Genomic DNA, 27185 nt, shown 5'->3' with positions numbered 1-27185 from the left:
GTAGAAGTATAGATTCCACCAGGATATCTAGGAAAGAACCACCATCATTTGGGATCCAAGGGGCTCCCTGGGGGAAGTGTCATTTTTTGTCTGAGATCAAAAAGAAGAGTAAAAGTTGTCTTGGCAAAGAAGCCAGGAGGGTGAGCAGAGAGAGGGGTGTTACTGGACAGAAAGCTGCATCTGGATAAATCTGGAAGTAGAATGGGCAAGCACATTCAAGGTACTGAGGTCATTAAGTGTGGATGAAGTGGAGAGCAGCAGGAGGAGAGGTCTGGTTAGGATGATGGTAGCAGGATAGCAGGGAGGAGAGAGACGCCTTGCAGGAAGTGTACAGTGGGGTTTAGATTTGACCTGAAAGGCAAAGATGAGTCACTGAGGCATTTTTCAATAGAAGTGAAACATGATAAGATTTTTAATTTAGAAAATAAAGTATTTGCATTTCAGAAAAATTACTCTGGTTGCATAGCAGAGACTGCATTTGCATTTGCACAATACTGGGGCAAAACGAACGTTAGGAGGACACCTGTATTAGTCTTGTCTCATGCTGCTAGTAAAGACATACCCAAGGCTAATTTATAAAGGAAAGAGGTTTAATTGACTCACAGTTACACATGGCTAGGGAGGCCTGACAATCAAGGTGGAAGGTGAATGAGGTCATGTCTTACATGGTGGCAGGCAAGAGCTTGTACAGAACTCACATTTATATAACCATCAGATCTTGTGAGACTTATTTACTACCATCAGAACAGTATGGGGGAAACTGTCCCCATGATTCAACTATCTCTACCTGACCCTGCCCTTGACACATGGGGATTATTACAATTCAAGGTGAGATTTGGGTGAGGACACAGCCAAACCATATCATTCCACCCCTGGGTCCCTCCTAAATCTCATGTCCTCACATTTCAAACACTATCATCCCTTCCCAACAGTCTCCCAAAGTCTTAATTCATTTTACCATTAACTCAAAAGTCCACAGTCCAAAGTCTCAAGACAAGGCAAGTCCCTTCCACCTATGAGCCTGTAAAATCAATAGCAAGTTAGTTACTTCCTAGATACAATGGGGGTACATTCAATGGGTAAACACTTGGCCAAAAGGAAGGGGCTACAGGCCCCATGCAAGTTCAAAATCCAGAAGGGCAGTCAAATTTTAAAGCTCCAAAATGATCTCCTTTGACTCCATGTCTCACATCCAGGTCACGCAGATGCAAGAGGTGGGTCCCCATGGTCTTGGGCAGCTCCACCCTGTGGCTTTGCAGGATATAGCCCTCCTCCTAGTTGCTTTCACAGGCTGGCACTGAGTATCTGCAGCTTTTCCAGGTGCACAGTGCAAGCTGTTGGTGGATCTATCCTTCTGGGGTCTGGAGGATGGTGGCCCTCTTCTCACAGCTCCAATGGGCAGTGCCCCAGTAGGGACTCTGTGTGGGGGGTCCCATCCCACATTTCCCTTCCGCACTGCACTAGCGGAGGTTCTCCATGAGGGCTCTGTCCCTGCAGTAAACTTTTGCCTGGACACCCATGCATTTCCATCCATCCTCTGAATTCTAGGTGGAGGTTCCCAAACCTCACTTTTTGACTTCTATGCACCTGCAGGCTTAACACCATGTGGAAGCTGCCACAGCTTGGGACTTGCACCCTCTGAAGCAGTGGCCTGAGCTCTACATTGGCCCTTTTTAGCCACGGCTGGGATTTGAGACTGCACAGAACAGCAAGGCCCTGGGCCTGGCCCTTAAAACCATTTTTTTCTCTTAGGCCTCCAGGCCTCCTGTGATGGGAGGGTCTACTGTGAAGACCTCTGCCATGCCTGGAGACATTTTCCCCATTGTCTTGGCGATTAAAATTTGACTCCTCGTTACTTATAGAAATTTCTGCAGCTGGCTTGAATTTCTCCCCAGATAATGGGTTTTTCTTTTCTACTGCATTATCAGACTGCAAATTTTCCAACCTTTTATGCTCTGCTTCCCTTTTCAACATAAGCTCCTACTCCAAACCATATCTTTGTCACAGTGGAAAACGGTCACAGACATGTCAGCCAGAGTCTGCAAGGTGCAGTGTTCAAGATCATGATGGTCTGCCTATTTCCCTCTGGTTTGGTGATTTATCTATTGGAGTACAGAAATCCTGTGCGCCCTCTCCCTTCCTTGTCATATGCCGTAAGACCTACTGATGAGGAGAAATTAAGTTCTCAATTCAGTTCGCTATAGTTTATCAGAAATGGGTTGTGAGTGATCTAGATGGCGAATGAACAAAACTCAAGATGGGTTTGGTGACTTATCGGACGTTGTGCTTCCCCTTGTTGGTGAGAAGTGTGCACATTTCCAGTGGTATCAAGAAGGGGAGAATCAGCAGGGCACGATGTTACCGCTGTTGCCTGCTGGTTAGATATGGGCCAAAGGATATGGATGGATGAGGATTTGACAAAAGGGGTGGATGGTGCCAGAGAGCCTGTGCTCAACCTCTCCCCTCCCTTTATTCTCCTCTGCATAATTTGGGAACAGCCTGGAATGGCACTTCCCAGAACTGCTTTCCAGACAAGCTCCAGGTTCTCAAACGAGAAACATTCATGTGAGGCTTGGAAGGCAGCAGGAGAAGTCTTCGAACGCCAAGGTTAGCTGTGAGCAGAAACAGACCGCCTCTGGCCCAGCTCCGGGGAATCCCATCCTCAGCAGCCCAGATGGTGACAGTGGCTCTGCCTGAGTCATGCTGCGCCCAGGAGAGCTTCTGTGGGTGAGCTGCTTCGGTGCTCTGGGGCAGTAGGCTGTGACAGCACAGAGCGTCCCCACCGGCATCCCCGGGTTGAGCTTGACCTTTCAGTCACGTGTTTCTATCTGTGGCTTCCCTGCCCTTCACTCCCACCCTTCCAGCTGGGGCGCAAGCCTCTAAGTGGTGGTCTGAAAATCCTTCTCATTTGCAACCTCCAGATTCTTATGTGCCCCTGAAAGAGCCGTGGCTATATTCATATGTGTATACATGTATGTGTATACATAAAGATGTGTATGTACACAGGTGTCTACAGACCACTATTTGAACTTGGAGAAAAATGTGGAAGAACACACACTAGCTTGCTCACATGGGTTTCCAGGAGTTGTAATGACATGAATAGAGAGAGGAAGGAGGGATTGGGATGAGCCAAGCAACAAAGAAGACTTTTTTGAGAAACAAATGACATATATGTTATGATACCATTCATGCAAAATTACATATGCATGTGAATATAAATGTATACATTAAAACAGAAGAAAGGCAGGTGGGGTCAGGATGGGCCCTCAGCAGGAATTCTGAAGGTGAGGCTACGCTGGTTCACCCTGTGGAGAAAGGCTCCCGCCAGTTACGATTACTATTAACCCTTCCTATTATTCTAGGAATGAATCCATTTATCCGGTTTCCTTCCTCCAGGATAGAATGACCAAAGAAGGGAAATGCAGGCAGAACATAAAGACTGCAGACAGCGCAGATGTGATGGGTGGGAGGCTTAGCCTCAGCTTTTACAGTCAATTTCTTTAAATGAATTAACCCTGAACTTCAGTGAAAGTCTAAATTCCATACGTACAGTGTGGATAGCTCACGTATGTATCAATTTACAGCCTGGCTTTGGTGTATCAGATAGCAAGGACTGAGGTAGGGCTTTCTGCATAGCAGCCCGCCAGGGCTGTGGGTACCACATGCATTCACTCGGGGGTGGGAGTCAGAACAGCAGGGAGTGTCAGGGGCCAGGGTCTGGCCGCAGCCCTGCTGTGAGCTTGCCTTGTAACCTTGGGCAACTTCTGCCTCCTCTGAGTCCCAGTTTTGGCAATGTTAAGGTGAGATGGTTGAGATTCATCTCCAAGGGGCGGTCTAAGTCTGAAGAGTCTGAAAGTTTAAAAACAACACAGGCTTCTGCTGTTATTCAGATGTCTGGCTGGAAACCCCAAGAAGCGCGCATGTGGCCATCACCAGGGAAAGCTCTAGGCTCCTCTGCCATTGCTCCTACGATTGGCCCCCTCATCTCATTTTCCCCTCATTCCCTGACTCCCACCACTCCCCTTACACCACCCATGTCCCTAGCACTGATGGCCTGCACTTTGCCAACCCCAGGAACACTCAGCGCTAGCCACTCCCTCAGCCATGCTCTTCTTGGCATCTGGGATGCCACATTCCCTTGACTTGCCCCCTCTCCACTACTGCTCAGCTGGGTCTCCCCTCCTGGGTCCTCCTCCTCCTCCTCCTGGCCTCTGCCTGCTGAAGGGCTCCAGCCCCAGGACCACCGCTCTTCTCCCCCAGCACTGCCTGCCAGGGCTGCTCGTTGTGAGTGCCATCTAAATACTGATGACTCCTGGAGTTTTGTCCTCAGGCCAACTCTCGATTTGCACATCCACTTCCTGACTCAACACCTCCATTTGGCTATCTAAAAGCATCCCAAGCCTAACACAGCCTAAGCCAAAGATCCATGCATCACGCTTGACTCTGTTCTTACCCTCACACCCCACATCAGCAAGTCCTTGCAGCTTCACCTTAAAATATGCATTCTTGATCTAATCATAATCAAAACCTCTACCACTGTCACCTTAGCTTGGCTGCATTTCTTGCTTGGATGATTGCCAGAGGCTCCTGGTTCCTCTCCTCACTTCCACCCTGGTGTGCCCTGTCACCTGTTCTCCACAGGACAGCCAGAGCGGCCCTTTGAAAATGTAAATCTTGGCCGGGCGTGGTGGCTCACACCTGTAATCCCAGCACTTTGGGAGGCTGAAGCAGGTGGATCACAAGGTCAGGAGTTCAAGACCAGCCTGGCCAAGATGGTGAAACCCCATCTCTACTAAAAAAGAAAATACAAAAATTAGCCAGGTGCGGTGGCAGGTGCCTGTAATCCCAGCTACTCGGGAGGCTGAGGCAGGAGAATCGCTTGAACCCAGGGGGCAGAGGTTGCAGTGAGCTGAGATCGCGCCACTGCACTCCAGCCTGGGCAACAGAGACTGAGACTCCGTCTCAAAAAAAAAAAAAAAAAAGAGAAAAGAAAAAAGAAAATGTAAATCTTGTCATGTTCCTCTCCTTTGAAACCCCAATCAAAGGAGATTTGGGTTCCAATCACTTTCCAAATAACTTCAGAGTCTTCCCCACGGCCTCCAGGCCTTTGGCAATCTGGTCCCAGGCACCAAGTGACGTCGCCTTTTGTCCCTCTTTGGGCTCCAGCCACTCTGACCTCGGCCAGGGCTTTCCGCCACAGGGCCCTAACACTCGCTGTTCCTTCTGCTTGGATTATGCATTCTCAGAATATCTGCGCTCTTTCTCCTTCACTTCACTGTGGTCTTTCCTGAGCTATCACCTCATCAGAAAGGCTCTTCCTGACCTTTTAATCTAAAATGCCCTGTGTCCTGGCATCCAGCAATCCCACTTGTAGGTATAATCCCTACAGAAATGCCCGTACATCTGCCATATGCGCATAGAGCCACTAAAGATGAGTACAGCAGCCCTGTTCATAACAGCAGAAAAGAGAAACAAGTCAAATGTTCATCAAAAGTAGAATGAACAAATACATTTGGTTTATTCAAGCAGTGGAATGCTATGTGGCAATGAAAAAGCAATTTAATTCCATACAACAACACAGAGGAGTCTCAGGAATATCTTGTTGTAGGAAAGGAGAAAGTTTCTAAAGATTCATGCGGTCTGGCTCCATTTATATGAAGGCCAAAGCATGCAATACTAAACAACATATTGACTACAGGTGCAGACACGCATGGCAACACGCTAAGAGAAAGCAAGGGAAAGGTAAACACAAACTTCAGGTGAGTGGTCGTTTCCAAGGGGGAGGCAACATGATGGGTTAGCAGGAAACACAAAGGGATGTCAAAGTTAATGACAAATTCCATGCCCCCCACACTTTCTAAGTTGGGAATTTTCATAATTAATGCTGATAAATTAATTTTGTACTATCTCAATATTTAACAGAAATAATGAATCAGAGTAGGTTAAACTGTGGCAATCAGTAGAGCCTCCTGCCTCCCATCAGGAGCTTAAAGACAAAAGGCCTATTCCTCTCTGCACACAGCAGTAAAGGTGGAGTCCAGGCCTCTGATGGTTCCGCTCCACACACTCATCCAGGGATCCAGGTACCATCTTCCACACGTGGCTTCCATGGCTGCCTGGGCGGCAGCAGCCCACTCAGCCAGCAGGGGCAGGGGAAGTCCCTCACGGCGGAGACTGCTTTTCCAGGGACTATGGCAGCCTGGAGGGCAGGGATTGCTACTCAGAGGGGAGGAGGGCCTCTTCCTCCTGGCTTCACTGCAGACTCTCCTCAAACTTCACCTCCTCAGGCAGGCTATGACGGGCCAGCCTAGAAGGGCACATGTCACTCTTTCTGTTGTTCCTTGGTGGGGTGCGTGACACGGCCACATTGAAGTGCAAGGGAGCCTGGGACATGAGGTCTCTTAGCCTGCTTAGGCAGAAGGAAGGACAGGTTTTGGAAACAGTTAGTTGCTTCTACCTCAAACATTTGAAAAAGATGCATACTCCAAATCCTGTGTATGTACACGCACACATATGACATCTACACACGCGTGTGTACGGACATCTGCATGGAGAACTGAAAGAAGATACATCAAAATATCCTTGGGATGCTCTTTAAAGAGTAGGATCCGGAGTGACTTGTATTTCCTCATTTTGTTTTTCTGGGGCCTTTTTTTTGAGACAGGGTCTTGCTCTATCACACAGGCTGGAGTGCAGTGACATGATCTTGGCTCACTGCAACCTCCACCTCCCAGGTTCAAGTGATCCTCCAACCTCAGCCTCCTGAGTAGCTGGGACTACAGGTGTGCCACTGCACTGGGCATTTTTTTTTTTTTTTTTCAAGTAGAGATGGGATTTTGCCATGTTGCCCAGGCTAGTCTCCAACTCCTGGGCTCACGGGATCTGCCTACCTCAGCCTCCCAAAGTGCTGGGATTACAGGTGTGCGTTACCAGGCCCACCTATATTTTCTCATTCTGTTGGCATTTTTTCAATGAATTTATACTAATAGCCTCAGGGCCTCAGTTTACCTAAACACCTGGTGGATGTGATTCTTTGGGTAACTAACTGGCTCCTTTTTGTTTTTAATGAATATGCAGACATCCAAAAGCTAAAATAAATTGTGTACTCAACTATTTCAAACAACTGGCTAAATGTAGAAAAGTAAATCATTCAGTTTTAGTATTGAATGGTAACTATTTTGTGTTACTCTGCAAGATTGGTACTGAAACTTTCAATCTCATAGTAATATAAAATATAATTAGTATATTTTTATGATAAAGGGATAATAATTTTGGGAAAAAACCTTTCAATTTGGTTATATATATATATCAACTGAGTAAAAGAGCAAGTTATAATTATACACACACATATGTACACACACAATCGTGCTGTATGACAATTCAGTCAATGACAGATCACATATACAATGGTATTCTCGTAAGAGTACAGTGGAGCTGAAAAATTCCTATTACCTAGTGACATCATAGCTTTTGTAACTTCAGAGTACAACACCTTACCTTTTCTATGTTTAGATATACAAATACCACTATGTTACAATTGCCTAAAGTTTTGTAGCTTAGGAGCAGTAGGTTACAGCCTAGAGCCTAGGTGTGTAGTAGGCTATGCCATCTACTGTGTGTAAGTGAACTCTAATGTTTGCGCAATGAGGAAATCACCAATCACATGTCTCATAAGGTATTTCTGTCATTCAGTGATGAATGACTATATACATGTGTGTGTTTATTATTGTATATGTGTGTATGTATATAGTATGTGTATAGTGTAATTTGGTGTATGTGTATACATACATATACAATAATAAATTAAACACACATATCGTCATTCATCACTTAATGATGGAAATACCTTACACACACATACATGCATACATACACAGTAGGCATTAACTCATGGTTGACTTATTCCACAGACGAAATTATCTTATTGTTGTATGAAGAGATAAAAGAATACGTGCTTACAGCCTGAGAAATTCTACTTTTGGGTTTCACACACTCCAGATCTTATAAACAAAGTGTATTCTTAAGTATTTCCAGATGCTTGGGTTCTCTGTACTCAGAATACAATTAATCTAAACAATGATGCAAATAAATGGTACAAGCGTTTTCATGGCAGCTGAAGAAATAGCTAAACTGAACAGCCAAAAGCTACAGACAAGGAAGTGCTCCACGCTGTGCCTTAGGGAAGGCTGGCTGGCTCATGGCCATGGATTCACTGAGCAATACCCCCACGAGGCTCCCAGGACACGCAGGCATCCCCGGGTGCTGATGGCATGGATGTGAATAAAGATGCGTACGTGCTTCTTAAGAGGCTGACAGAGCAAGTGGTAAGACAGACATGGGAACAACTGTCATGGACTGGGATGACTGAGAGGTACTGCAGAGGAGCCGGGGGTCTGCACAGGGGTTGACACACCCTGCTATTTGTGAGCGAGGTGCGGAAGCTTCCCGGAAGAGGAAGCGGGAGGCCAGTATGGGACACAGAACATAGAAAGGCTCAGAGGCTTGCAAAACCACCACCTGCACAGGGGTGTTGGGGGTTTGAGAGATTTGGTGGCTGGACGAGGAAAAGAGATGAGACCACAGGCAGGCAGCAGCAGCACAAGCTGTACTGGGCGAGCTTGGAGTGGTCTGCAGCGGACACGTGGGGAAGGGCACATCCGCACAGCAGGAGCTTATCTAGACCAGACATTTGCTCAGACATTACTCCGGGTGCGTCTGGGAGGGTGTTTCTGGATGAGATGAACATTTAATTTTGATTTGTAAACTGGGCAACGCACATTGCCCTCCCCAACATGGATGGGCCTCATCTAATCCACTGAAGGGCTGAGTAGAACAAAAGGCTAAATAAGAGGAAACTCACTCTCTCTGCCTGAGTGTCATTGAGGTGGCCTTGGACTCAGCTGGAACGTACACCCTCAGCTCTCCCGGTTCTCCAGCATGCTGACTGCAGATCACGAGACTTCGCAGCCTCCATAACCTCATGGGTCAATTCCTTATAATAGGTGTGTCTCTCTCCCCCACTATCTCTGTAATATACATGTACACGCACACTCACACACAGATGCAAACATGTATGGGTATGTGTGCATATTGCACAGTCATGTGCCACTTAACAATGGAAATACCTACCGAGAAATGCATCACTAGGCGATTTCATCATTGTGCGAACATCACCAAGTGCACTTACACAACCTAGACGGCACAGCCTACTACACACCTGGGCTCTGTGGTGTAGCCTACTGCTCTTAGGCTACAAACCTGCACAGCATGTAACTGTACTGAATACTGTAGGCAACTGTAACACTAGGGTAAGTATTTGTGCATCTAAACATGTCTAAAAATAAAAAAAAGTACAGTAAAAATAAGGTACAAAAAATAAAAAATGGTACACCTGCACAGGGCACTTACCGTAAACGGAGCTCGCAGGACTGGGAGTTACTCTGGATGAGTCAGTTGAGTGAGTGGTGAGTGAATGCGAAGGCCAGGACATTACCGTACACTGCTGTAGATTGTAGAACCACTGCACACTTAGGCTATACTACTTTAATTTTTTCTTTCTCAACAATAAATTAAACAGCTTACTATAACTTTATTTTATACATTTTTAAAACTTTTTGACTCTTGTATTACCAAGTGTTACTAACGCTTAGACTAAAATACAAACACATTGTACCACAGCACAAAAATCTTTTCTTTCTTTCTATCCTTATTCTAGAATCTTTTTTAAAAAAAATTTCACATTTTTTCTTAGCCTAGGCCCACACAGGGTCAGGATCATCCATATCACCGTCTCCACCTCCACAGCCTGTCCCACTGGTAGGTCTTCAGGGGCAGTGACATGCATGGAGCTGTCGTCTCTTATGGTAACAACGTCTTCTGGAACACTTCCTGAAGGACCTGCCTGAGGCCATTTTACGCTAACTTTAAAAATATATATAAGTAGAAGGCACACACTCTAAAATGATGATAAAAAGTATAGCATAGTAAATACATAAACCCATTACGTACGTGCTTCTTAAAAGGCGGACAGAGTGAGAGGTAAGACAGACACGCGCACAGCTGTCATGGACTGGATGACTGAGAGGTACTGCAGAGGAGTCGGGGGTCTGCACATAGTCATTTGTTAGCAAGTATTATGTACCGTACATAGTTGTATGTGCTAGACTTGTATACAAATGGCAGCACAGATTTATGTGCAGCATCCTCACAAATATGTGGCGGCTACGATGCCATTCGGTGACAGGAATTTTTCAGCTCCACGGTAATCTAACGGGACCGCCATGGAATATGCAGTCCATCACTGACTGAAAAGTCATTATGTAGCACATGACTGCACACAGGACCTACATCTCCTATGGGTTCTGTTTCGCCAGAGAGCCTAGACTGAGACACATGTTCAGGTGCCGTCACTCAGAAGCGGGGTCTCGGGGTCAGAGCGCTGAGGGCAGCAGCAGCTTGGGGCTTTATAGGCACAAGGCTCTATCCTACCAGTGGGCAGTGGACGCTGGGGAGGTTTCATGCGGGACGCAAAGCTGGCAGGTTCTTCGTGGAGAAAACTGCTCATAATTGGTCAACGTTTAAAACAACTGGATACGTAAAGACTTGAGCTTGGGGCTGGCAGGCTTTCAGCAAATGGTCTGCAGTAAAGAAACCACCAGCCTAGGGGCCAGAACATGGAGGCCACCTCTGGCTCGTGTATACAACAGGAGGTCAGCGGGGCTGGGCTGTAGGGCGGGACTAGAGAGGACCAAAATGATAGTCCTGCGGGGGGACTTTTAGAAAACATATAATTTCATTTCGAAGTGTCAGATGAAGTTTTAAAAAACATATTACTTGATTTTAAAGAGAAATAAATGAATTTCATTTCTACTCAGCCCCACTCTCTGCCATTCCCCCCATATGTAAGCAACACTGTTGCTACTATTGCCTCAGTGCAGGTGGGAACCTGCTGGAATAAAGCGTCATGCTGCAGAAAGCCAGAGTTAACTTGCAAGTCAGTCTTGCAAGTAAATCTCACTGAGTCCAATCATCATCTTTGTAGACAGCCTAAAAAGCTGCGCACTGAAATCAGCAACACTGTTAACTTCATTCACCAATGTAAGGTCTCCTGGCCTTTAATCTTAAAATGGTTCTTAAAAAGGAATCAAAATACTGATTTTCATAAAAATATCAAAGACAGTGAAGCCAACTGTCAAAATGAATTCAGTCCGAAAATTAAAGTATGCTTTGCTGAGACTGACAGCAGCCTTCTCATGTGGGATTTGCCAGGCACTCTGCACCCTGGTTCTGAGATCTGCACGGTACTTAAGAAAGAAATCCATTTCTTTCAGTTACATCGTTTCAGTTAAAAATTCCCGAGGCACCTTTTTAAAACTGAAATAAAACTAAATCCTGCAGATATGAGAAATAAATCACTTCATGTCTCTTGGGTGTTTTCCAATCTGGCTTCCAGGAGGAGCTTAACTTGTCACTTCTAAAGAAAGTCTTCTAGCTCTTTCCATCTTCTTTTACCAGGAAGTCTACTTGCTTCCTTCCCACAGTGTCTGTGTACCCCAGGGTTAGCAGTGGATGCAAGATTTTACCCTGGGAGAGACCAGACCACTGGCAGATTCTTAGCTGCAGAAATGTTCTCACAGTCTTTCATTTAATTAAAAGTTTTAAAATTTGTCTTTCTGTGCTTGGCTTGTTTCACTTAACACAATTACCTCCAGTTCCATACACATTGTTACAAATGACAGGGTTTTATTCTCTTTTATGGTTGGATAATTTGCACATGGTAGAATGAATGCCCAGAGCTGTGCCCAGAGGGGTGAACTTCTTCTTCTTTCTTACAACTACTGCACATCCATGTAACCACTGGCATGATCAAGGAGATCATGGCTACGTCAAGCTCATCACATCAGATGGCCCCATGCCCCTCCAAGCCAATCACTCTGGCATCATTTCCTACAAAATATCACACACATAGTAGCTTAAAACAGTAGGCTGGATGTCCAGTAGGCTCAGCTGGTTTCTCTGCTTTGAGTCTTACAAGGCTGAAGAGGTGTCAGCAGGGCCGCAGTCCCTCCTAGAGGCTTGAAAGAGAACTGGCTTCCAGCCTCATTCAGGTGTGGCAGGACCCCATTCCAGGTGGCTGACTGTAGCACTGAGTCCCTGTTTCCTTGCAGGCTGTCAGCTGGAGGTCACTGTCAGTGTCTAGACGCCACCTATGTTCCTCGGCTCGTGGCCCCTCTCTCTATCCTCAAGCCAGCAATGACTGATGACGTCCCCTTCATACATCAAGTCTTGGTGACCTCTTCCTCCTCTTCTCTCGGGGCCCTCTGTCTTCCTCTTTTGCTTCTAAAAGCCCTTAATATTACCTTGGGCCCACCCAGATAATCCAGGATAATTTATTTTAAAGTCCCTTCGCAGTGGTACCCAGAGCAGTGTCTGGCTGAATGTCAGGGAACAGGAATCTCAAGGGACATCTTCAGAATCTTGTCTTCTACGCGGCCCTTGAGCTCCATATACATGGAATCATGCAATAAGTGTCTTCCGTGTCTCTCCTCGTTCGCTCAGAATAAGGTCTCTGGTTTCATCTGTGTTGCAGCGTGCATCAATAGTTCGCTTCTTTTAACCATTGAGTACTATCTACTGTTTAGCTGCACTGCAGTGAATTCATCTATTCACTCGCTGAGGGATATTTGCATTGCTTCTAGGTTTGTGTGATTATAAGCAAAGCTGCTATGAACATTCCAGTAAATGTCTTTTTGTGGACATATGTTTTCATTTTTCTTTAGTTAATATCCAAGAGTATAATTGCTGGGTTAAGGGCTTAAATGTATTTTTAATTTTGTAAGAAACCACCAAACTGTTTCCCAAAGTGGTTTTATTATTTTGCCTTTTAACATTGGAAAGTTCTATTTTTCCACATCATTCTAATACTTGGTATTGTCAGCATTCTTAATTTTTTTTGTTTTGGTGGGTGTGCAGTAGTATCTCATTGTGGTTCTAATTTCTATTTGCCTCATGACTAATATGAACATTTTCACATGTGCTTACTGGTAATTCATGTATCTTCTTCTTTTTTTCTGTTTTTAAGTCTTTTGCTCACTTTTCTATTATTTGCATTTTTATAATTAACTTGTGGTTGTAATTTATTCATTCTAGATACAAGTGCTCTAACAGACACATGTTTTATGAATATTATTTCCCAGTTTGTGGCTTACCTATTTATTTTATTTTATTTATTATTTTTAAGACATGGTTTTGCTCTGTTGCCCAGGCTGGAGTGCAGTAGCATGATCTTAGCTCACTGAAACCTCTGCTTCCCCTGCTCAAGTAATCCTCCTGCCTCAGTCTCCCAAGTAGCTGGGACCACAGGTGCATGCTATCACACCTGGCTAGCTTTTGTTTTCTTTTTTTTTTTGTAGAGAAATACTTTTGCCATGTTTCCCAGGCTGGTCTTGAATTCCCGAGCTCAAGTAATCTGCTGGCCTTGGCCTCCCAAAGTGCTGGGATTACAGGTGTGAGCCACCATGCCCAGCCTATTTATTTTAAGTGTCTTTTGATGAACCGAAATTTTTTGTTTTGGTGAAATTCAATTCATAGTCCTTTTCATTTGAAATTCAATTCATGTTTTCCTTTTTCATAGTCCTTTTTTGGCCTCTCTACAACGTGTCTGCCAACTCCAAGTTCATGAAGATTTTCCCTCCATGCCTTTTTCTAGAAGCTTCTTAGGTTTTGTTTATACATTTAGGCCTAACCTGCCTTGAAGTAATTTGTATGCATGGCAGGAGGCAGAGCGTCAAGGTCCTCCTTTTTTTTTTTTTTTTTAACGTACCATTTTACAGTTGTTTCAGCACCTTTGTTGAAAAGAGTTCCCTTTCTTTCCCTTGCCCTTGGTGCAGGCCTCTCTCTGGATCCCGTCCTGTTCGGGGATATGCGGTCTCTTGTGTATGCTCACATCATCCAATCACTTTGGCTGGAAGTCAGGCCCTGCAAGCCCTCCAGCTCTCTTCTGGAGCACTGTCCTCCCCTGTGTCCTCAGAGATTCAGTGCAACCCCAATCAGCTTCCAGCAGTAACCCACCAAACCCAGCGCTTCTTGTTTTTGGAGAAACTGAGTGACTTCTATTTTACATTTGGCTCTGGCTGCTGTCTGAAAAGCAGAAGCAGTGGGCAAGGCAAGAGGCATGGAGTCTGGGCTGTGGACCCCCACACAGGGGCTGCTGGGCTTCTGAGGGGAGCCAGCAGGATTTCTGATGACTGGCTGTGGGTGTGAGTAAAAGCAGTGGAAACTTTCGAACTTTCAGACAGGAAGAGCAGCATGTTTCCAGTCCCCCGTGGCTAGGGCTGAGATGGGCTGAGTGGCCCCGGAGGTTTATGTGATGGCTCAGGGAGCCTGGTCTGGGAGAGCCTGGGAGTTCTGTGGTGGTGATGCTGCCCCTAGGTTAGGGGAGGCTCAGTTCTCCGCTTGGAGTCAGCCAGGGCAGTTCCAGCTATTGGACATGTGGGGTATACCCTAAGAGTTCAGTTGAAAACTACACTCAGATTGCTGACAAGATGGCTGAATAAGAACAACTCCAGTGTGCAGCTCCCAGTGAGATCGACGCAGAAGACAGGTGATTTCTGCATTTCCAACTGAGGTGCAGGTTCATCTCATCGGGACTGGTTGGACAGTGGGTGCAGCCCACAGAGGGCGAGCCGAAGCAGGGCAGGGCGCCGCCTTACCCGGGAAGTACAAGGGGTCAGGGCATTATCTCCCCTATGCAAGGAAAGCCGTGAGGGACTGAGCCTGAGGAGCTGTGCACACTCTGGCCCAGATACTGCACTTTTCCCATGGTCTTTGTAACCCGCAGACCAGGAGATTCCTTCCAGTGCCTATGTCACCAGAGCCCTGGGTTTCAAGCACAAAACTGGGTGGCCATTCAGGCACACAGAAAACTAGCTGCAGGAGTTTGTTTTTTTCCATACCCCAGTGGTGCCTGGAACACCAGAGACAGAACAGTTCACTCTCCTGGAAAGGGGGCTGAAGCCAGCAAGTCAAGTGGTCTGGCTCGGTGGGTCCCACCCCCACGGAGCCCAGCAAACTAAGATGCAGTGGCTTGAAATTCTCGCTGCTAGCACAGCAGTCTGAAGTCGACCTGGGACACTTGAGCTTGGTGGGGGAAGGGGCGTCCGCCACTGCTGAGGCCTGAGTAGGCGGTTTTACCCTCAGTGTAAGCAAAGCCACTGGGAAGTTGGAACTGGATGGGGCCAATCACAGCTCAGCAAGGCCGCGGTGGCCGGACTGCCTCTCTAGATTCCTCCTCGATGGGCAGGGCATCTCTGAAAACCAGGCAGCAGCCCTAGTCAGGGAGTTACAGAAAAAACTCCCATCTCCCTGGGACAGAGCACCTGGGGGAAGGGGTGGCTGTGGGTACAGCTTCAGTAGCCTTAAACGTCCCTGCCTGATGGCTCTGAAGAGAGCGGTGGACCTCCCAGCACAGCGTCTGAGTTCTGCTAAGGGTCAGACTGCCTCCTCAAGTGGGTCCCTGACCCCTGTGTATCCTGACTGGGAGACACCTCCCAGGAGGGGCCAACAGACACTTCACACAGGAGAGCTCTGGCTGGCATCTGGCGGATGCCCCTCTGGGAGGAAGCTTCCAAAGGAAAGAACAGGCAGCAATCTTTGCTATTCTGCAGCCTCCGCTGGTAATGCCCAGGCAAACAGGGTCTGGAGTGGACCTCCAGCAAACTCCAGAAGGCCTGCAGCAGAGGGGCCTGACTGTCAGAAGGAAAACTAACAGAAAGGAATAGCACATCCACTCAAAGACCCCATCCGAAGGTCACCAACATCAAAGACCAAAGGTAGTAAATCCACGAAGATGGGGAGAAACCAGGGCAAAAAGGCTGAAAATTCCAAAAACCAGAACACCTCTTCTCCTCCAAAGGATCACAACTCCTCGCCAGCAAGGGAACAAAACTGGATGGAGAATGAGTGTGACAAATTGACAGAGGTAGGCTTCAGAAGGTGGGTAATAACAAACTCCTCTGAGCTAAAGGAGCATGTTCTAACCCAATGCAAGGAAGCTAAGAACCTTGAAAAAAGGTTAGACAAATTACTAACCAGAGCAACCAGTTTAGAGAAGAACATAAATGACCTGATGGAGCTGAAAACACAGCACAAGAACTTCGTGAAGCATACACAAGTATCAATAGCCGAATTGATCAAGCAAAGAAATGATACCAGAGATTAAAGATCAACTTAATGAAATAAAGCAAGTAGACAAGATTAGAGAAAAAAGAATGAAAAGGAATGAACAAATCCTCCAAGAAATAAGGGACTATGTGAAAAGACCAAATCTACATTTGATTGGTGTACCTGAAAGTGACAGGGAGAATGGAACCAAGTTTGAAAACACTCTTCAAGATATTATCCAGGAGAACTTCCCCAACCTAGCAAGATAGGCCAACATTCAAATACAGGAAATACAGAGAACACCACAAAGATACTCCTCGAGAAGAGCAACCCCAAGACACATAATCGTCAGATTCACCAAGGTTGAAATGAAGGAAAAAATGTTAAGGGCAGCCAGAGAGAAAGGTCAGGTTACTCACAAAAGGAAGCCCATCAGACTAACAGCAGATCTCTCAGTAGAAACCCTACAAGCCAGAAGAGAATGAGGGCCAATATTCAAAATTCTTGAAGAAAAGAGTTTTCAACCCAGAATTTCATATCCAGCCAAACTAAACTTCATAAATGCAGGAGAAATAAAATCCTTTACAGTTTACAAGCAAATGCTGAGAGATTTTGTCACCACCAGGCCTGCCTTACAAGAGCTCCTGAAGGAAGCACTAAACATGGAAAGGAACAACCGGTACCAGCCACTGCAAAAACATACCAAATTGTAAAGACCATCGACACTATGAAGAAACTGCATCAACAAACGGGCAAAATAACCAGCTAGCACCATAATGACAGGATCAAATTCACACATAACAGTATTAACTTTAAATGTAAATGGGCTAAATGCCCCAATTAAAAGACACAGACTGGCAAATTGGATAAAGTGTCAAGACCCATTGGTGTGCTTTATTCAGGAGACCCATCTCATGTGCAAAGACACACATAGGCTCAAAATAAAGGGATGGAGACATATTTACCAAGCAAATGGAAAGTAAAGAAAAAGCAGGGGTTGCAATCCTAGTCTCTGATAAAACAGACTTTAAACCAACACAGATCAAAAGAGGCAAAGACAGGCATTACATAATGGTAAAGGGATCAATGGAACAAGAAGAGCTAACTATCCTAAATATATATGTACCTAATACAGGAGCATCCAGATTCATAAAGCAAGTTCTTAGAGACCTACAAAAGGACTTAGACTCCCACACAATAATAGTGGGAGACCTTAACACACCACTGTTAATATTAAACAGATCGCCAAGACAGAAAATTAACAAGGATATTCAGGATTTGAACTCAGCTCTGGACCAAGCAGACCTAATAGACATATACAGAACTCTCCACTCCAAATCAACAGAACATATATTCTTCTCAGCACCACATCACACTTTTTCTAAAATTGACAACATAATTGGAAGTAAAACGTTCCTCAGCAAATGCAAAACAACAGAAATCATAACCAACAGTCTCTCATACCACAGTGCAATCAAATTAGAACTCAGGATTGAGAAACTCACTCAAAACCACACAACAACATGGAAACTGGACAACCTGCTCTGAATGACTAATGGGTAAATAACAAAATGAAGGCAGAAATAAAGATGCTCTTTGAAGTCCATGAGAACAAAGACACAATGTGCCAGAATCTCTGGGACATATTTAAAGCAGTGTGCAGAGGGAAATTTATAGCACTAAATGCCCACAAGAGAAAGCAGCAAAGACCTAAAATTGACACCCTAACATCACAATGAAAAGATCTAGAGAAGCAAGAGCAAACAATTCAAAAGCTAGCAGAAGATAAGAAATAACTAAGATCAGAGCAGAACTGAAGGAGATAGAGACTTGAAAAACCCTTCCAAAAAAAATCAATGAATCCAGGAGCTGGTTTTTTGAAAAGATAACAAAATAGACAGACAGCTAGCCAGACTAATAAAGAAGAGAAAGAGAAGAATTAAATAGACACAATGAAAAATGATAAAGGGGATATCACTACTAATCTGTCAGAAATACAAACTACCATCAGAAAATACTATAAACACTTCTATGCAAATAAACTAGAAAATCTAGAAAATCTAGAAGAAATTGATAAATTCCTGGACATATCCACCCTCTCAAGTCTAAGCCAGGAAGAAGTTGAATCCCTGAATAGACCAATAACAAGTTCTGAAATTGAGGCAGTAATTAATACTCTACCAACCAAAAAAAGTCCAGGACCAGACGGATTCACAGCCGAATTCTACCAAAGGTACAAAGAGGAGCTGGTACCATTCCTTCTGAAACTATTCCGAACAATAGAAAAAGAGGGAATCCTCCCTAACTCATTTTATGAGGCCAGCATCATCCTGATGCCAAAACCTGGCAGAGGCACAACAAAAAAAGAAAATTTCAGGCCAATATCTCTGATGAACATCGATGGAAAAAAAATCCTCAATAAAATACTGGCAAACCGAATCCAGCAGCACATCAAAAAGCTTATCCACCATGATCAAGTCAGCTTCATACCTGGGATTCAAGGCTGGATCAACATATGCCAATCAATAAATGCGATCTATCACATAAACAGAACCAATGACAAAAATCACATGATTATCTCAATAGATACAGAAAAGGCCTTTGAGAAAATTCAACACCCCTTCGTGGTAAAAACTCTCAATAAACTAGGTATTGATGGAATGTATCTCAAAATATTAAGAGCTATTTATGACAAACCCACAGCCAATATCATACTAAATGGGCAAAAACTGGAAGCATTCCCTTTGAAAACCAGCACAAGACAAGGATGCCCTCTTTTACCACTCCTATTCAACATAGTATTGGAAGTTCTAGCCAGGGTAATCAGGCAAGAGAAAGAAATAAAGGGTTTTCAAAAGAAGAAGTCAAACTGTCTCTGTTTGCAGATAACATGATTGTATATTTAGAAAACCCCACCATCTCAGCCCTAAATCTCCTTAAGCTGATAAGCAACTTCAGCAAAGTCTCAGGATAAAAAATCAATGTGCAAAAATTACAACCATTCTTGTACACCAATAACAGACAAACAGAGAGCCAAATCATGAGTGAACACCCATTCACAATTGCTACTAACAGAATAAAATATCTAGGAATATATCTTACAAGGGATGTGAAGGACCTCTTCAAGGAGAAGTACAAACCACTGTTCAAGGAAATAAGAGAGGACACAAACAAATGGAAAAACATTCCAGGCTCATGGATAGGAAGAATTAATATCGTAAAAATGGCCACACTGCCCAAAGTAATTTATAGATCCAATGCTATCCCCATCAAGCTACCATTGACTTTCTTCACAGAATTGGAAAAAATTACTTTAAATTTCATATAGAACCAAAAAAGAGCCTGCATATCCAAGACAATTCTAAGCAAAAAGAACAAAGCTGGAGGCATCACACTACCTGACTTCAAACTACACTACAAGGCTACAGTAACCAAAACAGCATGGTACTGGTACCAAATCAGATATATAGACCAATGGAACAGAACAGACGCCTCAGAAATAACATCACACATCTACAACCATCTGATCTTTGACAAACCTGACACAAACAAGCAATGGGGAAAGGATTCCCTATTTAATGAATAGTGTTGGGAAAACTGGCTAGCCATATGCAGAAAACTGAAACTGGACCCCTTCCTTATACCTTACACAAAAATTAACTCAAGATGGATTAAAGACTTAAACATAAGACCTAAAACCATAAAAATCCTAGAAGAAAACCTAGGGAATACCATTCAGGACGTAGGCATGGGCAAAGACTTCATGTCTAAAACACCAAAAGCAATGGCAACAAAAGCCAAAATTGACAAATAGGATCTAGTTAAACTAAAGAGCTTCTGCACAGCAAAAGAAACTATCATCAGAGTGAACAGGCAACGTACAGAATGGGAGAAAAGTTTTGTAATCTATCTATCTTACAATGGGCTAATATCCAGAATCTACAAAGAACTTAAACAAATTTACAAGAAAAAAACAAACAACTCCATCAAAAAGTGGGTGAATTATATGAACAGACACTTCTCAAAAGAAGACATTTATGTGGCCAACAAACATATGAAAAAAAGCTCATCATTGCTCATTAAAGAAATACAAATCAAAACCACAATGAGATACCATCTCACACCAGTTAGAATGGCAATCATTAAAAAGTGAGGAAACAACAGATGCTAGAGAGAATGTGGAGAAATAGGAACTCTTTTATACTGTTGGTGGGAATGTAAACTAGTTCAACCATTGTGGAAGACAGTGTGGCGATTCCTCAAGGATCTAGAACTAGAAGTACCATTCGACCCAGCAATCCCATTACTGGGTATATATCCAAAGGATTATAGATCATTCTACTATAAAGACACATGCACCCATATGTTTATTGCGGCACTGTTCACAACAGCAAAGACTTGGAACCCACCCAAATGTCCATCAATGATAGACTGGATAAAGAAAATGTGGCACATATACACCATGGAATACTATGCAGTCATATAAAAGGATGAGTTCATGTCTTTTGCAGGGACATGGATGAAGCTGGAAACCATTATTATCAGCAAATTAACACAAGAACAAAAAAACCAAACACTGCATGTTCTCACTCATAAGTGGGAGTTGAATAATGAGAACACATGGACACAGGGCGGGGAACATCACACACTGGGGCCTGTTGGGAGTGGGGGCCTAGGAGAGGGATAGCATTAGGAGAAATACCTAATGTAGGTGACAGGTTGATGGGTGCAGCAAATCGCCATGGCACGTGTATACCTATGTAACAAAACCGCACATTCTGCACATGTACCCCAGAGCTTAAAGTATAACAAAAAAAAAAAAAAAAAAGAAAGAAAGAAAACTATATTCAGCTGCCTCACAAAAATACTTGCAAATAGCTGCTAGAGCAGTGCCTTTACATAAAGTGCGTTCAGTTAGTAACTGGCTCATGAATGTGGCCAGAGAAGTGGGTCAGAGGACAACCTGTGGCTCCCACTCAGGAGCCCAAGGGAGGACTTCCAGGGCAGGGTGGGCTGAGAAGCTCAACAAGATGGGCGAGTGTGCTCAGCGTGTGTGGCAAAGCTGTGCCCCTCACCTCTGTGCCCCGGAGTCCAGACTGGCTACTGGACTGGAAAGGAGGTCCTGCATGAGACTCCGGGTCTAACTGAGCCATCAGGGAGCCAGAAGCTTCTACAAGCAACAGGTGTGATGAGCAGAGCAGCCCGGGAGGCACAGGGCGCTACACAGGCTCTGCTCTGGGTGGAGTGTGGCTAGGACGCATGGTCAGGCAAGGCGAAAGTAGGGCTGTCCACAGCTGTTTGTTTCTTTGCTTTTATATTTGATTTTAGTTTGCTTTTGATGAGGGAATTTGCATTTTGAATGAGAGTTAGAACTTACTCTCTATGTGCTGTGTAGAATGGGTGCGTGTGGGTGTGCAGGGGGAATGGGTGGTAAATATGTTGTGTGGCGTGTGTGTGGCAGGTGTGTGTTGGGTTGTGTGTGCACAGCATGAGGCCATCCATCATTCTGGCTCCCTCTATCACAGCCACAGACATCAAGGACCCTGCATCAGAGGAATGTGGGGGCCACTCTGGACACACTGGGGACAGTGTCCACACATCCAGTCACATGGGACCACTGGCGTTTGGCACTCGAGTTGCTCTCCTCTGAAACATCACCCTGGGCCCTCTGGGGTGGGTGGACGGCTGATTCTCCTTGGTGGCCTCTGGGCCTGCATCCTAACTGGGTAAGGCAGGGAGTGGCTCCAACTAACAGCATGGAAACTGCGCTGGCTGTGAGGGGGTTCCTACTGGGCAAAGCCATTAGGGGGCGCCTCCGTGCTCACTCTCCATTGTAGCCTGCAATCATGGAACAAATCGATTAAAGCAGAGAACAATCAGTTATTTTTTCAGACTCATTTTCTTAAATGGCTTAATCTATGCCCCAGGCCACACAGGCTGTTGGTTACGTAAGCAACTCCAGGGACTGCATTCCTGTAACATGGCTACAGGGCTGCATGCAAGAGCCGGCCTCTCTGCCCATGAGCAGCCCCTGCTCTTTCCATGCCCTGTCTCCAGCCACTGGGGAGACTGTGCCACTGTGTCCGTGGACAGGGAGTGACAAAGGACAGAGCTCCCATTCTAACCAGTGAACCACTTCTGCGGGAGCCTGGGGGGAAACCATGAATGCCAACATCAATAGGCCTTTCTGTATACTCTTCGAGTCCAGCTTCCATTTGAGAAGAACATTATTAAAAGCAAACCTAATTTACCACAACCAAAATTAAACAGCTAGATGACCTCCAACCAGCATCTCTGGTTTGGATCCAGTGATCTGCAGGTGGCCTCACATCCCCGTCACAGTTGCTCTTTGCTTGTAATTTTTGGCTCAGCGTAAATGCAGAATAACCTATGTTTCCCATAAACAACTCTTGCTAGATATGCAGGGCTGTTGTGAAACTTTGTTTAACTATTTTACCATCTTCATGTGCAAAGCTCTGGCAGGTGTGCTTTAGCCTCAGGGGAGGGAGAGACAAGTGGTGCAGAACTGAGGCAGGCTTCAGAGGCCCCCGTTATGAACACACACGTGACCGTGCCCAGAGGCAGTAGCTTGAAAAATGTTACATTCCCAACACAGGAGTCACTTCTTAATATTGGTGGCTTTTGGAGTTGTTTCAAATAAATTAGTCAGAAATGGATGAATAACAAAGTTAACTGGATTTTCTAGTATAACTAGTAAAATGTAAACAATAGCAGATAATCTGTGTTCCCTATACTGCAAATATGTACTAAGTCAGACAGTAATGGAAATACACATCCTGCACCAAATTCATCTGTGTAAACTGTAACACTACAAAGCTGATGTCAACATCTGTCACATTAACTGCCTAATGCACAACTTCTGTTTCGGCAGTCAGCAGCCCTTTATTCAACTGATAAAACCAGATACCCTCTAGGCATTAAATCAGCAATATATACAAACACTTTTTTTCATGCGTAAGTAATAATATTTTATTTCAAGATTAGTTATAGAATGCTGACATTATATATCATCTAAATCAGTTTAGAATTCTTTAATAAAAATTTTCATTCACAAAACTGTTACTGTCCGCTTAGTCCAGCACTGAAGTAAGTGTTTATCAGTGATGGCACAGTAAATACATTCAAACTGCCCCGGGGAGTTCTGTATCTGGAAATGGTGGAGTCGGTTGTTTTACAACAATACTGACATTGGAATAACTAGGAAACATGGCAAAATATAAGAAAGATACCTGTCTGATGACATCAGAGAGTATAAAGGTAGTGAGGACTGTTAAGGCTAAGAACTAGGAGAGGATTAGAGACAAGAGAGATAAATTAGCATTTGGAGTTACTTTCCCCATTGGGAATACTGCCAGGGATAAAAGCAGTGGCTGAGAGGCTGGGGAGCTGAACAGAGTTTTCAACAAGTCTTATGGATATGGGCAGATAGAAACTAGAACTCAGGGCCCTCAATGAAGAACAAAGCCTGGCCAACACCCCAGGCTTTTGGCTGGGAACTTGAAGGGCTATACCCCAAGAGTCAGAGTAAACTAAAAACAAAGCAGCCATAGTAGGGAATTAAGTTGAGCTTCAAATAACTTAAATACCTGATTGGCTTCAAGTGGTCTTGGATTACTAAAGTCCCTACCCTGGTTGCCTAAAATAAGCAAACTTCACTTTCTCAGGAAAAACAATAAAATCACCCATAGCCTAAAATTATATCTCAAAATCTTAATATATAATATCCAAGACCCAATTAAAATGACCAGTGGTCCCATAAGATTAAAATGGAGGTGAAAAATTCCTATTGCCTAGTGATGTTGAAGGTGTCATCATGTTCTAGTGTAATGTATTACCTTTTCTATATTTATATAGGATACACACACAAATACTTAGTATTGCCTTACAGTTACCTACAGTATTGAGTGCAGTAACATGCTGTACAGGTTTGTAACTTAGGAACAGTAGGCTATACTATATAGCCTAGGTGTGTAGTAGGCTACACCATCTAGGTTTGTATAAATGTCCTCTGTGATGTTTGCACAGTAGGGAAGTTGCCTAACAATGCATTTCTTAGAATGTATCTCCATCATTAAGTGATGCATGATTGCATTTTAAAATAATTATATTTAGTATGTAGATGTTAAAGAATTTTGGGCTGGGTACACGGGCTCACGCCTGTAATCCCAGCACCTTGGGAGGCTAAGGCAGGCAGATCACGAGGTCAGGAGATCGAGACCATCCTGGCCAACATGGTGAAATCCCATCTCTACTAAAAATACAAAAATTAGCTGGGCGTAGTGGCACATGCCTGTAGTCCCAGCTACTTGGGAGGCTGAGGAAGGAGAATCGCTTGAACCAGGGAGAGGTTACAGAGAGCTGAGATTGTGCCACTGCACTCCAGCCTGGAGACAGAGCGAGACTCCATCTCAAAGAGAGAGAGAGAAAAAAGAATTTTGGCAGAGAATTGAACTGAGAAACATAAAAATAAGTCCAGTCTAGAACTGAAAAATAGATGAACTAAAAATAAGAACTCGGTGCATATGGTTAAGAGCTGACTGGGCAATCAAGAGAAGAGAATAAATAAAGTGAAAGATAAATTCAGAAGAAAATATTCAGTTTGCAGCAGACTTACAGACATGCAGATCCACAGACACACAGTGGGAGGTGGAGGCGTGGAATGAGAGATTAAAGCACAAGGCCATACGCATAAGCATGGGAAAGCAGCTTTTCGACACGTGCACAGAAACTCCTCAACTTACCATGGAGTTATGTCCCAACAAACCCATCCTAGGTCAAAAATACTGTGAGTTGAAAATTCTTGTAATACCCCAATGAGCCTATTATAAAGTTGAAACACCATAAGTTGAACTATCATAAGTCAGTGACCAGCTATAGCTGAGTTCCAGAAGGAAGAATATATAGGATGGGACAGAAGCAATATATTAAAAGATAATGGTGGACATGAGGCAGGACTAGATCGTAGCTCCAACCGGGAAGAACAGAGCAGTGTGCGGAAGCTCGCATCATGAATTTTAGCTCCAGAATGACTGCAGGAACAAACCAGGAACCCCGAGAGGACCCACAGACACTCCGAAAGAAGCAGACTGCTCCTGCAGGACCGGGGAGACACCCCAAATACTGTGAGTGCCCAAACTGCAGAAGCAGGAAGGGGAGATCCTCTGCCCCCAGACACACACTCCCACTGGGGAAGCTGAAGGTCTAGTTTGTGGGAGAAGTTCCCGACCTTACCTAGAGCTGAGTAGTCAATTCACAGAGCTGAGAGAAATACAGGAGTAGAGGAAGCGGCGGGAAAGGCCCTGGGAGCTGGCTGGGTCCCCACGCAGGCCCTCCTGCCCGGCACCACAGGGATCGGTGGGGCAGTCAGAGGCGAAGCAAAAGGAAGTCTCAAGCTGAACTTTGTAACAATTTGAACTGGGCAAAAGCCTCCTGGCCAGACCTCGGGGGAGGGCGCAAATCTGACCTGCAAGCTGCACAGGATGGCGAGGAACTAAAGCCCTTGTCTTTTGTAGCTGGGAGGTGGGTAACCCTGGGTAAGTCCTCAGCGCTGCTTGCCCACTGCCTGGAAACAAACTCGGTGCCGTTAGCAGGTCCATGGCGGAAGTGAGACCAGCCCTTCAGATTGTGTGGGAGCCGGGTGAGGCCTGTGACTGCCGAATTGCCCCCACTTTGCTGACAGCCTGCATGACTCAGCAGAGGCAGCCATAATCCTCCCAGGAACATTGACCTGGGAACCTCACCCCCACTCCCCACAGCAGCCGCAGCACAGCAAGACCCAACGGAGAGTCTGAGCTCAGACACGCCTAGCCCTGCCCCCAAATGATGGTCCTTCCCTACCTACTCTGGTAGCTGAGGACAAAGGGCATATACTCGTGGGAGTTCTGGGGTCCCACCCACTGCTGGTCCCTCTCCATAACAGCACAGCCGATGCACTCTCGAAAGCGCTACCTCCTGGCAGGAGGCCAACCGGCACAAAAACAGAACATTAAACCACCCAAGCTAAGAACGCTGGCAGACTTCGTTTCATCTCCCTGCCACCTCCACTGGAACAGGTGCTGGGATCCATGGCTGAGAGACCCATAGATGGTTCACATCACAGGACTTTGTGCAGACAGTCCCCAGTGCCAGCCTGGAGCCGGGCAGACTTGCTGGATGGCTAGACCCAGAAGAGAGATAATAATCACTGCAGCTCAGCTCACAGGAAAGGGGGAGAGTACTACATCAAGGGAACACCCTGTGGGACAAAAGAATCTGAACAGCCTTCAGCTCTAGACCTTCCCTCTGACAGAGCCTACCAAATGAGAAGGAACCAGCAAATTAGCTCTGGTAATATTACAAAACAAAAGCAGACGTAGCTATTCTTATATCAGACAAAACAAACTTTAAAGCAACAGCAGTTAAAAGAGACACGGAGGAGGGACATTATATAATGCTTTTTTAAAAAGCCTTGTCCAACAGGAAAATATCACAATCCTAAACATATATGCACCCAACACTGGAGGTCCCAAATATATATAACAGTTACTAATAGACCTAAGAATGAGATAGACAGCAACACAATAATAGTGGGGAACTTCAACACTCCATCGACAGCACTATTCAGGTCATCAAGACGGAAAGCCAACAAAGAAACAATGGATTTAAACTATACCTTAGAACAAATGGACTTAACATATATACACAGAACATTTCATCCAAGAACTGTAGAATACACATTCTATTCAACAGCGCAAGGAACTTTCTCCAAAATAGACCATAGGATAGGCCACAAAACAAGCCTCAATAAATTTAAGAAAAATGAAATTTTATACATATATATATATATATATTTTTTTTTTTGAGACAGAGTCTCGCTCTGTTGCCCAGGCTGGAGTGCAGTGGCGCGATCTCAGCTCACTGCAAGCTCCACCTTCCAGGTTCACATCATTCTCCTGCCTCAGCCTCCCGAGCAGCTGGGACTACAGGGGCCCGCCACCATGCCCAGCTAATTTTTTATATTTTTA

The 27185-nt window shown here is 44.8% G+C and overlaps 1 protein-coding gene across 12 annotated transcripts in view; it reads right to left on the bottom strand.

Moving 5' to 3' along the window:
* Positions 1-27185, bottom strand: part of OTUD7A (OTU deubiquitinase 7A) — a 374921-nt gene that overhangs the window by 103766 nt on the left and 243970 nt on the right. The window contains exon 1 of one of the 12 annotated variants that reach the window (XM_065547664.2): positions 25414-25571. The exons of the other annotated variants lie outside the window; for them this stretch is intronic. The gene's annotated coding sequence lies outside the window, so the exon portion shown is untranslated. Of the gene's footprint in view, positions 1-25413; positions 25572-27185 lie in introns of those variants that run through there. 12 annotated transcript variants of the gene reach the window in all.

The sequence above is a fragment of the Macaca fascicularis genome, chromosome 7, assembly GCF_037993035.2.
Source record: "Macaca fascicularis isolate 582-1 chromosome 7, T2T-MFA8v1.1".
NCBI lineage: Eukaryota > Metazoa > Chordata > Mammalia > Primates > Cercopithecidae > Macaca > Macaca fascicularis.
Note: the sequence above shows the minus strand (reverse complement) of the source record. Positions and strands in the feature narration are given on the sequence as shown.